Here is a 13,589-nt window from a genome sequence, read left to right on the forward strand (position 1 = left end):
TTTGTGGCAACAGTACGGTATATATCAGCCATAACATGAACTTTTCCTAACCATAACCAAGTGTTCTTGTGCCTTAACCTAACCACTAATGTCCACTACATATGAAATACACAAATGTAACATATCCATGGGTTACAGGGCCGTACAATGCCAACATTTATTTTGGTGATTTGGTTGTAATAAGCCACAAAGATTGGGTTGTTGGATGGATGGATGGGTAAACAAAACACTGGATTTTAACACGGGAGACTGTTGTTTGCTGTCTACTGACAGCTAAAGCTGATGTCTGTTAACCATGACCACGACCTCTCCCCAAACTTAACCAAGTAGCTATTTTGAGCAGAACAACAATGCTTTTGCTATCAGTTTGTTTTCGTACCTAAATCTTACCCATAGAAGTAAACACCTGCAGTAAACAGCAGAAAAAGTGTACAATAGTGTTGTTCCGGAGGGCAATTACAAACATCGAACTGGACCTAATTGGGAGTAGGGCTGCCACGATTAGTCGACTAATCGATGACTAATCGACTATTAAAATAATCAGTGACTATTTTAGTAGTCGACTAATCAGTTTGAGTCATTTTTCATAGAAAAGTACTATAAAAGTACCCCAAAATACTCTTACTGCAGCTTCTTACGTTCAGATATTGGCAGCTTTACACACTCTCCCATGACAGTGAACTAAAACCCTTCAGCGTGAGTATGAAACAAGACATTAGATGCCGTAATTTTGGGGTTTGGGCGAGACTGACAGACATTTTTCAACATTTTAACACATTTTTCGATGAAATGATTAGTCGACTAATTGAAGAAATAATCGACAGATTAGTCGACAATGAAAATAATCGTTAGTGGCAGCCCTAATTGGGAGACTAGTTGTCCAAAATTGATCCAGAATCTGACAGTAAACTGATTGAAACTGTATAGTTTTTAGTTTACTCTTAAGTTCTGTGATTGAAGTTTCTAACTGAAATGCCTTTTGGGAGTTGTAGTGGACTTCTCTCTTTTAGTTTTTATGGACACAGGATTGTACCTCTGACTGACAGAAACAGATTTTTTGATGACACTTGATAATCTTTTGTAGGGATGGAGAGCTTTATGTTCATCCAAGCTTTAAGTGTTCCAACTGCCGGTCAGTCAACATTGCATGTGCAGAAAATGAGCAGGACTTTTACTTTCAGATGCCTAAAATCCCTTTTCCCACTCTACTGTGAGCTAACAGCAGAAATGAACACACTGTGTGTTGAATAAAAGTTTTATATGGAGAAAAGGAAAATGTAAAAAATAAAACCTAGAAACAAACAAACAATACAGCCTCAGTGTGGCCGGTGGATGATGGGAGGGGATGTCTGTATTGGGAGCAGTGGCCTAATAAGGCTAAATACCAGACTGTGAATAATCTCCCAGTAAACTGTCTACTCATGAAAAACACAGAGATGCAACAGCAGCAAGTCTCGCTTTCTGCCAGGCTGCCCTCCCTCTGCCTCCCCCTCTCTCTCTCTCTCTTTACCGGTGTGTGTGTGTGTGTGTGTGTGTGTGTCTCTCTCTGTCCACACCGTTCTCTGTCTTTCTCTTCTTTCTTTACTTTCTCGCTCCTGCTCTCCTCCTCCTCCTCCTCCTCCTCCTCCTCGCTCCTCGTCTCGTCTCAGTAAGTAGGATAAGGCTTGGAGAGCTCTGTCGTCGTGGTAACTGCCAGAAGTATTCAGTTTGAAGTTTGAGGAGGTCAGTTTGCGGGTCACACATACTCACACACACACACACACACACACACACACACACACACATGCACACACAGAGGACCTGAGAGAGAGAAAGTAGGCCCAGGCCCCCATATGGGCCCTGGCCCTTATACATGAGGGGATGAGGAGGGGGAATAGCTGTTTTTGGAGGGGCAGGGGCCACTGCAGAGCTCTGCATCTAAAACACTTGTGGTACCAGAACTTTTTCAATCTCTGGGACTGAAATTAAGCTGATTATGAGTGTTTGAATGTCTGACTCTGAATGAATCTTTGTTGTAATTGGATTTTTTGCAGTTCAGCTACCCTGATGTTCATTTCCATTTCTTTAGTAGGATGATGCTTTATGCTCATACTCGTACTTAATAGTTGTTTCAAAGTACCCAATCCATCTTTGGAAAGTGGGAGAAAACCAGGGTGAGCATCCCAAAGAAATTAGAGGTAAATGAACCAATACCACAATGTAAAATACTCCACTACAAGTTTAAGTAATTGGTTGGTTTTACTTTCCTAAAAAGCAGTGATTGAAGAAGTTTTTTGATCTTTTCAGCAAGTAAAAGTAGCAACAACACACTGTGACAGTACAAGTGAAAGTCAAAATTTACTTAAGCAAAAGTACAGTGGTATTATTAACAAAATGCACTTAAGTATCAGTGAATCCTTTCAGACTTTTGGATCATTATTAATGATGCATTAACATAGAGGCAACATTTAATATTGTAGCTGGTTAAGGTAAAGCTAAGTTATACTTTTCCACTACTTTATGACCCTTTGTTTAGTTCTAAGATGATCTTATGTATTTATATGTAACTAACTTAACTTAATCTATGAACTAACTACTAACTGTCTACAGGCGGTCAAATAAATGTGGTATGGTCGAAAATGTAGGGCAGTACAAATATTGTACGCAATGTAAAATGAAACTATTCAATCACTAGTATGTCAAAGTTGTTCTTAATCAAAGTACATGACTACATGAACACGCAAAAAGTTTAAGATGGAGCATTATTCCATATCCTCTGGCTAAGAGCGGACAGTTCAAACCATTCAAAGTGAGCATGGTCATGTTTTCAGAAATTATGTGACACACAAGTCGGTACAGGTCCGGCCCTGTACAGACACCCCAAAAAAACAAAAACATTAATTCTGGCCCAGCCGAGGTTCAGCGGTCACCAAAGTTTTTGTGCTGTTGTCAATGAAACTTTGTTGTTGCCTTGAATGTGGGCCAAACCCCCTCCATGCACATAAACAGCTCCGGCTGTGTTTAGTCTCACATGGACACCTTGAACACTCTACGCATTGGGAAGTAGTTTTACCCCATGAAACACAAAAGTCCTCCACTGCCACCCCACTGCCACTGCAGGTGTAGTCCCCTCACTCTCATGTCCTGTGTGTCTGTGAAGCCACCAGAACCTTCCTCTGTGCTACAAAAACAGCAAGATTTAGAAAGATTTCTAGCATTTTCTGTTGGCTGGATGATGTGAGTATTAGATCATACGTGATGTTTCTAGTTTTTCTGGCACCACAACTTTCATTATTTGTGTTTAAAGGCCAGTAAGGCTGCATCAGTGCCATTTCAACAGGTAACAGGAAAAGGAAACTGATGTTATGAGTGTAGTTTACAGCCACGATGAATTCTTGATTCCATTAAAAATACTTTCTTTCTCTTCTTCACTTCCATTTTTTTCTGAGTCTCTCTCTGTCTCTATCCTGGGTGGTTTCTGATGTAAATGTTTTCAGTCAGTTGGCGGCTGAGTCTCAGCAGGTGGTCCACCAAATCCACCGTAACCCCCGGCAACCCCTGTCCAGCCAATCCAAACGCTGCCCTGCCCGCCACTCCGCTTAGTTAGCCCTGACAGGACCCTGTGTGTGTGTGTGTGTGTGTGTGTGTGTGTGAGAGAGAGAGAGAGAGAGAGAGAGAGAGAGAGAAGCAGTACTCAGAGGACGGGGTGTGTTCTTGGAGTGGTCATTAAAAGTTTATTAAAAAGTCTTCAACCATTGGGAAAATGTGTTTGAGTACCAGTGAACATGCAGGCAACTGTGCATATTGTGTGAGTGTGTGTGTGACTAAGCTTTCTGCTACATCTTCGTCCTTACCACAGAAACATAATGACTTTTTCATCTCTGCCATATAACTTGTCACTTCCATCCATGAACAAATTCCTGAAAAACTCACACTGTCTCTGTCACCACATTATCATTATCACCTGTTGCTTTGTCTAGCTGATGAATGCAAGTTTTTAGGCCCATTGTTTGCAAGTTGTTGAGAGGCATTCTGGGAACTGTAGTGAGATGGTAGACAAGGTATTTTGAGAGGAAGCAGGTGCACCAATTAAGTCGATTGCACACTTACAAAATAATCCCTGAGTAACCTGTTAACTAAAGATGATAAATCTATAATGAGTATTATGTCAGTATACTTTTTTTTTTTGTATCCTTACTATTCTACCTTGTTGCACAAATACTCTTCCCATTCTTTTGGATCCATTTGTTGCTAAATACCACCACCAAATATATTACTGTAATTACTTTTTGACTGAACTCATATTTCACACTGACTCAGTCACACTCTGTTTCTAAACAACTTGAAACACTATCTTACATGACACCTGACACACAGTGTGATTTCTAATAAACAAATGTTTTCATTCTTGTAACCACAGACCTTGAATCATCAGGCCTTAAAAACACTAATTTTTCCTGAAGAATTATACAGTGAAATTATTTGGAGAGCCAAAACAGCTCCTTAAGTTAAGGAGTGTGATAATTAGAGTCAAGATGATTAATGACACTGATAATATCACTCATTTAACTAAACTGGTTCGTCATTGTGCCTCAGAATCATTCAGAGCATGGTGTCAGATGAAACACAAAAGTGCAGCAAACAGTTGAGTGCTAAAAGAAATCAATATTTCTTGATGTTTTTGAAAACATTCTGTAAATGCAGAAATGCAAAGTCACAAGCACACCATTCTCAGAACCCATCGGCTGTATTCGGCGTCTGACTTTGGCAGACAGCGATACAGCCTCTGGGGACAGACCCCCGATTTTTTGGCATTCCGGTTTGATTTTGGCGGAATTTCCGTTTCCAACTTCTGTTTTTATATAAGTAAATATGCTGAACCATTGCGATGGATTCAGAGTTTGCAGTGATGGCAATTATGTTCCGCCTCGTTAGTTCATCATACGGAGCGTTTAACCTGGCAACAACTGCAGCCGGTTCAAACCTGATTGGTCAATATCATACGGACTACAAACAGCCCACAACTGGAAACCAGGGTTCTTCCGCTCTTCTTCCGGAGGCAGGATCTCCGGGGTTTGCCTACAGACTTTGCATTCACTGAATGTAGAGTCTGTGTATAGAGACTAAAAGCACACAAATACGAACACTGCATTTCCAGTCAACACACTGGGACTTCTCCAGGCCTCTAGGGGCAGCGCTAAGTAGAACAGCTTGATTTTTGACACACACGAAAGTTCTAGCTATGTAAATCTGGTGCTCTTATAGAACATTGTAAATGACATAAGGTAAAAAAGAATACATACTTTTTATGTCGCCCCTTTACTTCAATTTTCTTCAAACTTTTAATGCAAACACATTTTCTTGCCTGGTCTCTGTCTCGGGTTGAAGATCAAGCTGTTCCACTCATTGCTGCCCCCAGAGGCCTGGAGAACATCTGTTGAGTTGACTGATTGTGCCATGGTTTTCTGTTAGATTTATTGTATGGGTTTCTGTGTTTTTGATTTTGCATTATATCTGTATTTGCAGCTTGTTTGCTGTTACTGTATATGTTTAGATATTCTGCAGTACATTTTTTCATTTGTAGCACATTAACGTTGTTGTATGTGTTTTGGATTTTCATGTTTTTCTCAATTGGCATCATTTCTGAAACTGCAGCATGTTTCTCCTAATGGAAATGTTTAGGGCCATTGCAGCACATTTGCTCTTGTCGACCACTGTCATGTATAGGCAGTAATGTGTAAAATGAAGAATATGAAAATAAATACACTGTATATTTGAGCAGACTTTAAGTGTTCATACAGAATAGTGACAACATTCAAAATGAGAATCAACACCAATTTCACAGAGAGATTTTGGATACAGTTGACCACAAACGATATCAATCAAAAACTGAATTAAAGCTGCTTTGTTATATATTTTCACCGTTATAATATAAAACTGTGAACTGTGTTGCTTGTTTCAATTGATTTTAAATTTGGCATCCTCTTGCACATCAGCAAAAAAATCAAAGACATGCAGAAGTGTAATCCTGCTGCAGTGTTTACACTTTGAATTCTTTGAATCAACATTTTCAACACAATATTTTTCATCTGCAAGCCAGAATCTCATTACAATAGGTTTATGTTTTCCCCTGCATTATTCTTTCATCTCATCCACACTTCAAATATTGACCTCCACCAATAGTATGTTCAAATCCTACAGAGTTCAGTGCAGGTCTTATACCACCCTTTTCTGTCTAGATGCTCCCTCTGTCTTTTTTCTTTTCCCCTCCTTGAGTGAGTGATGTAGTAACGATGATGGCGATCACCTGAAGACATTTTTTTCCTCTGTGTGCCTGTATGTGTGTAAGCGAGTGAGAGAGGCAGTGGATGGATGGTGTAAATGTCTGAGCTATCATCAGCTTTGATTGGCTTTGAGTGGCTCTGAGTGCTGGGTCCATCCCAACTGCTTTCCTGGGTCCTTAGGAGCAGTGGGTTGTGTGTTTGTGTATGTGTGTGTGCATGTTGCCATGCCTTTTGTGTGTACCTCTGTTTCTTTGTGTGTGTTGCTCAGGATTTCTGTGTGTCTGTATGACCATATTAAGTCACTGTATGCCCTACAAACCACAAAACCATACCAGGGCATCAGGCAGGCTGAGTGGTTTTAGAGACTGCAATTCAACTAAAGGATGCAGGTTGAAATGGTGTCACCAAGCAATTGCCCTGCTGAAGTGTCCTTGAGCAAGACACTGACACATCATTGAGATATCATGACTCGATTCATTAAGATTGAGTGCTTATGCTGTATGTGCGTATAAACACTGGTGGAAGAGGACTTTTGCTGCCCATAACAAACAAATGCAACCAATAAACAATGCACTAATAAAGAAAAATGGCTGCCCATTTCCTTCAGGCTTGAGAGGAAGTGTCATCAACCCGATTACCCAACTCCTCCTGCCCCATACATACCAAAGACAGCACTGGAGGGGAGAGAAAGGCTCCCAGTTAATGTTTAACCAGGCTATGTAAAGACAGAGTCAGATAGCTGAGCTTATGAGTAAATAGATTGTGTGTGTATGTATGTGTGTGTGTGTGTGTGTGTGTGTGTGTGTGTGTGTGTGTGTGTGTGAGAGAGAGACAGCTATCAATTCGATGGCTGACATGTATGAAAATACTGAAGATGCAGTGAAATACTTGAAAAAAAAAAACATGTATGTAACTATATTCTGACTTAATATGTTGAATTATTTCATGTTTAACATGTAGATGTTACTGTGTTTGTTGCAACTCTGAACCATCAGTTATAATGTATTATCAGCATTAAACATCAGAGCCCACAGTACATAGGAGTGGGATTTTCGCAACTAATCTCAAAACTCCTATGACATCTTATTTAGTGATTTATTAAGTATCTGTTGTTGCCATTGATAAGCCAAGGCGTCGCGGGGGTCATAAAACTTTATCAACAGGTGGAAGATAATGTTGAATGTGTTTTTAAAAGAGCACATTTGTCATTTGGAGTTCCTACAGGAGTCCAAATATAGCAACAAATATGATAATCACAATGCATCCTGTGTTAGGTGTGTGTGAGTGTGGTGCATCCATATCTGCGTACATGGATGTCTGCATGTGTGTTAAAAAGAGAAAGAGCTTTTTTTTTTTTGGCCAAGTTGGCATTACTTGCACCATGTGTTAGTGTGTGTGTGTGTGTGTGTGTGTGTGTGTGTGTGTGTGTGTGTTGGTGTTTTGTATAGAAAGTGCTGTGTGCAGTAGAACGGGGGATTTGGTGCCATCAGCACAGTGATGTCAGCACACAGTGACAAACAAAGCCAGACTCCAAACCCTCTCCCAACTACCCACAATCCCCCTGGACACTGTGGGGGGCCCTGCCTGGGGGCCCGCTGCCGTTAACACGCACGCACACACCCGTGTTAACACAAGCTCACACACACACACAGCTACGCAGAAATGAGCACACATGCAGTTGCGTTCATGAGGTCAGTAAACACACAGATATGCATACGTGCATCCATACTTACATATATACATACCTCCTTGTAAAACAGGCGGCGTGAACTCAAGCTCGCTTATACCGTATGCATACACGTGCTAAGTTGGGCATAGATGTCGTTTACTCATACATAGATACTATATGCATAGTAAGTGCAGTAAGTCCTTCCTCATGTTCATTTACACTGGGATACATCAGACTTGTTTTGTTTATACATAATATTCCATTCAGGAAAGTAAACCAACTGTAAAGTGCTTTTCAGGAGAGTAAAACCAACCTTAAAGTACTTTTGGTAAAAACAAACTGTAAATTATATTTAGGACAGTAAAACTAACTATAAAGCAAGTTTTAGGGAAATAAAAGTAACTGTAAATAACATTTAGTAAAGTTAAAACAACCATTAAGCACCTTTAGAGGCCTAAAACAAACTGTAAATTACACTTAGGAAAGTAAAAACAGCTATTTAGTACCTTTAGGGAACTAAAACTGTAAAGTACATGTAGGACAGTAAAAACAACTGTTACGTACTTTTGGTCACTAAAACAAACTTTAAATTATATTCAGGAAAGTAAAAACAACTAGAAAGCACCTTTAGGGAACTAAAACTAACTGTAAATTACATCTAGGAAAGTACAACCAACCGTAAAGTACTTGTTGATAGCTAAAACAAATTAAATGTAGGAAAGTAAGTATGAAGTGGTTTTAGGGAACTAAGTCTAACTGTAAGTTACATTTCAGAAAGTAAAAACAACTGTAAAGCACCTGTAGCGAACTAAAACTACGTGTAAATTACATTTAGGTAGGTTAAACCAACTGTAAAGTACATTTAAGAAAGTAAAAAACAATTGCAAGGAAACTTTAGCAAATTGTAATTTGCATCTAATAAAGTAAAATCAAATTTAACTAACTTTTAGGGAACTAAAGCCAACTCTGAAGTACATATAGGAAAGTAAAAGTAAAATAAAACAAAACACAGTTTATAACTTTAGGAAACATAACCAAATGTAAAGTGAGGTAAAGTAAAACCCGCTCAAAGTATATTTTGGCAAGTGAAACCAACTGAGATTATTTTTGGGGAAGTAAAGTAACTAACTATTAAGTACCTTTGACGATAGCAGAACCAACTGTTAAATACTTCAAACCAAGTGTTTTTACTGTTATAGAAAAGTAAAACTGGCCCTCAAGACATTTAGATATTCAGTCAGTATCTACAGACTTTAAAAAGACAACCATGGCTTGTACACTGCACTGTGTCTCTCTATTAACTCTGTAACAGCAGTGGGTGAGCAGTCAAATCAGAAACACACCTCTGTTTGTTTTGGGCTGGCCCTCTGCCACTCTGCGACAACTTCAGCCGCATGCCTTGCAAATGGGGAATGACATTACTGTTATTGTATTCGTGGTGGAGTTCATATGAATATACTGTGACTGTACTGAAGCAGACGTTAATATAGATATGATAACGTGTTTAGATAACATAGCTCAGGCGGTTTGATGGAAATGCTTATCTGAAGGGCCCAGGATGTCAGCTCAAACTGATATGGCGGACTAGAGTGCTGAAAACAATCGCAAAATATCTGCACCTCCACTTCGGAAATATCAATATTTGATTTGTTTACACTGGCAGCACTGTTCCCTACAGGTTTTCTATTACCATTCTCCTCGCTGCCATCACTGTTAGGTTGAAGTAGCTATGTAACCATACCCGTTGTGTGTTGTAGCTGAGTGGCTTGGCAGTAAAACTACCTTACTGTACCCATTAGGTTACATGAGAATTCAACTCCTAACCCTCACTGGACATCGTACAGTATAGCCATACATTTTTAATACATTTTTTTTGTTTAACCTGCCATACACAAACCATGAACTATAAAACGAAACTAGCTAAGTCTCCAAAGATATCGCATTCAAGTTAAACACTCTGTAGCGCTTAATTTACTTACAGTGCCAACATTTTTTGCCAAAGTATAGAGTAGTGTACCATTATCTAGATATCTAGAGATGAAAACAAAGACTGTTTTTTACTTTAACATGAGAGACCAGCGTTTTTAAAAAAATAAATTACTATATCATGTTTACCATAACTATGGTCTTTACAAAAATGTACCAAAGTTGTAATGATAACAATACCGTCAATACAATGCACACATATTATAAAAGTAATTCAAGTCATGTTTCTGTCAAAATGTAGCGCAAATTTTAACAGAATTTCCAGATAATCAGCAAAATAAATTGCAAATTAATGTCCACTACTAATATATGATTATCAGGAGTTGGACACTAGTGGCACTGAGGGCTCATTTATACTCAGTATTATACATATACAGACATGGATGGACCCTGTGTCCATACTCTGTGATAATTTCGTCTGTATTTGTGCATGTTTTCTCAAAGCTCACAGATATGGATGAAATGGAGCAGTACCATCACAGATTGTTGAGGAAGTGTAGCATAGTTCAAGCGAGATACAACCGTAGGAGACGACGAAGACATTTAAAAAATGGCAGAACAGAACAACTCAGAAATATAGTGAAAAGAATTCTCCATCCACATGTCGCGATATTTTTAATGGCATCACAGACCATCCCCGTCTACAAAACTGCCTTAACTGAAAAGCCAAAACTGAAACCTTTGACTCTGCCCTCTAGTACCATCTATTGGCCTAATCAGCGCTATCATAAAGGATGCATGGAGGTATGAGAGCATGGCGTTTACGATGTTTGCAATGGTACATAAGGGGAGTATAAATGAGCCCTAATACTGGATTTGGGTGCCATTAAACCACTGCAGAGGAAGAGGGTGTAAGAAGATAACATAATTAAAAGAGGGACAGTCAATCCTTATATGGCAGAAAACATGATGGAAATATGGTGTTGTTGGGGGGGTTTTTCTCATGTATTACTTGGTGGAACGTTACAGGCCACATGGATCTCATGTTTTGGTCTGCTGCTTTTTTTTGCTATCCTTATTTAATCTCTTTTAATCTCTCCAAAGCTTCAGTTGCAAATAATTCACATGCTTCATGTACGTCATGATTTATTTGCCAAGTCTCCATTACAGTTTCCATTACACCTTTTCACATTTTGCCTTTATTGAAACATTAACTTTTTCCTACTCAGGCAAAGCTGAAAACTTTTAGTGGAATTTTGACATTTCTTTCGAGTTGTTGCTGTTCCTACTCCACTTTTTAATGTGCAAATTAGAAATGCTCAGGTGGATGGAAACGCACTTACCGAACATTCAAAAACTTTCACAGCTAAATGCAACATGTGTGGTTTTGTAGAGTTATCAAAAGTCAAGGCTTTGTCTAGTGACAGAGTTGATCAATGAGGGTGCAATTGTAATGTTTTAATTCCCTACAATAGGTATGTTAATTTCTATGTAACAGACTTCAGTGTTAAATGAAAAAAGGAGTCAGTCTCCCTGAGAGATTTACAAGACTGAAAACTTGCAACTTGGGTGACTTTTGGGTTGCTTGGTCGCATTGGAAGAGTTTGTTGTGGGAATCTAACAGGAGAGTTGGCACTCTAATTTATAGTTTCTTTGAAACAGTGCCATGTGAGATCGTACCATGTCAGCAGGATGGTGTGACTGTCTCAAAGAACTGTAAGACTTCTGTTTTAATGCTGCTATCTCCTCGTCGAACTGTTACACAACAATTAGCAACTGTTGCTGTTTGTCTCTGCTCTTTAAATGCCCTTCTGTCCAAAACAGTAAGAGACAGACTGGGACTGATAGTGTGTATGTGTATGTGTGTGTTTGTGTTGCTTTTTTGGGCAGTGGGATTGGGGTAACTGGGCATACTGGACCCAAACAGGTCTTCATTGTACTGCAGGAGGAAGAGCCGAGTCGTGCTGCACCCTATTCAGCCAAGTTTGGAGTGTGTGTGTGTGTGTGTGTGTGTGTGTGTGTGTGTGTGTGTGTGTGTGCGCGCGCGCGCACGCATTTTCGAACCATATAATGAGGGACTTTGTATCAGGAAGCAGTGTGGACTGTTGTAGGTGTGCAAGGATTCACTGTGAACTTTTAGTCTCTGCAGCTTTTAACCAAGGCTGAGAGAAATCCACCTCTTATGAATTCAGTCACAATTATTTCATTAAATACATTCAATTAATATTTTTGTGGTGTTTTTGTGAAGTGCTGGATCACCTGTCAAAGAAGTCTGGTTTTCTATAGGTGTCAATCTTAATTTTCTGTTTGGCTATCACTGCACATGCTGCTGTGACCCTGATCTTTACCTAAACACTGCAAATAACATGAAGATTTCCCTAATGACAACCTGCAACACTCTGCTGTTCTACTCTGTACACTGTCACTGATCATCACTTTTAATTCTTTTTTTCAATTTGTTTTGCTTCTCCAGTGACCTAACTGGAGAGTGAAGACACGATCAAGAGACCGGGACAATGCGTGAACCGGATGGCAATTGGGAACTGGTAGGTTCAGGGGAACACACCCACGCATACACACACACAGACACACACACACATACACATAGTAAGTCCCATAGAGAGACACAGCAATGCCCTGGAGGGTGCCAGTCATGCCCAGCTTCCGCTGCGCTCCAAATTGAGCGTGGCACAGAGTGTATGAAGTCAGCCGTCTGGAAGAGAGCCAAGCATTGTTCCTCCAAGCAGCTGGATGGTAATTACTAGAAAGAAAGAGTGAGGGAGAGACACAGAGAGAGAGAGAGAGAGACAGCGAGAGAGAGCGCGGGGGGGGGGGGGGGGGGGCCGCCCACCACACAACAGTTGCTTATGCTGCCACTCCTGGTTCACATATATATGTGTGTGTATGTATATATACATATGTGTGTGTGTATATATATATATATATATATATATATATATATCCACAGTTGTCATGGAAATACATTGAAGCCCAGTTCTCATCATGTGACCTACGCAAGTACTGTAAGTAGTGTGAACAAAATGACTGAGCTTTCTCCACAACAACTGAACAAACTCCACTGAAGAAGACTGTGATATGTGGTTAAAAGAGCCAAAAAAAAATCTGGCAAGTGAACATTGAGTCAAGATTTTTTTGTCATTTATTGTAAAAGTACTGATTCCAAGGTCAAGACTTTTGTTTTTTACACTCAGACACAGGTTAAATTACAAACAAACCAAATGTGTGGGGAAAAAAATGTATTTTGATTTTGCTTGTAATGAAAGAGCCCCTTTAATGCAATTTTAGCAGATAGTTCCATTAAACTAACGAAAGTGACTTCACCAACATTTGATTTAACCCTTGGAACAACCAGAAGGCCAATTGCTCAATGACCTAAGGTGTACAATAGTTTCACATTTGACAAGCAGATAAGAGGGGTACTGAGATTTATAGACAGGAAATTAATGTTTGAAATCAATTGTGAAACTGACCATAAGCTAATGCCGAGATGCAAAAACAGGTGTGATGTGATCAAATCTGTTATATCTTGTGAGGACAGTCTTATTTGGTTGACAACAAACACTTACAATGTCCCAAAAAATGACATAGTTTGAACAAGCAAAACTATCTGGTGCTGATTCTTACACATTTTGTCATTCACCGTTACAGACTAAAATGTGTTCTGTATTTTAAGAAGCTTTAAAATATATTTTACTTAACGGGGTTCATCC

General features: G+C 39.4%; 1 long non-coding RNA gene across 3 annotated transcripts in view; it reads left to right on the forward strand.

The window, feature by feature from the left end:
- Nucleotides 1-13,589, forward strand: part of LOC125895241 (uncharacterized) — a 211,054-nt gene that overhangs the window by 180,030 nt on the left and 17,435 nt on the right. For all 3 annotated transcript variants that reach the window (XR_007450158.1, XR_007450159.1, XR_007450157.1), the window contains one exon: nt 12,332-12,404. This is a non-coding gene — a long non-coding RNA (uncharacterized LOC125895241). The remainder of the gene's footprint in view (nt 1-12,331; nt 12,405-13,589) is intronic.

This window comes from Epinephelus fuscoguttatus, linkage group LG10 (genome assembly GCF_011397635.1).
Source record: "Epinephelus fuscoguttatus linkage group LG10, E.fuscoguttatus.final_Chr_v1".
Lineage (NCBI taxonomy): Eukaryota > Metazoa > Chordata > Actinopteri > Perciformes > Serranidae > Epinephelus > Epinephelus fuscoguttatus.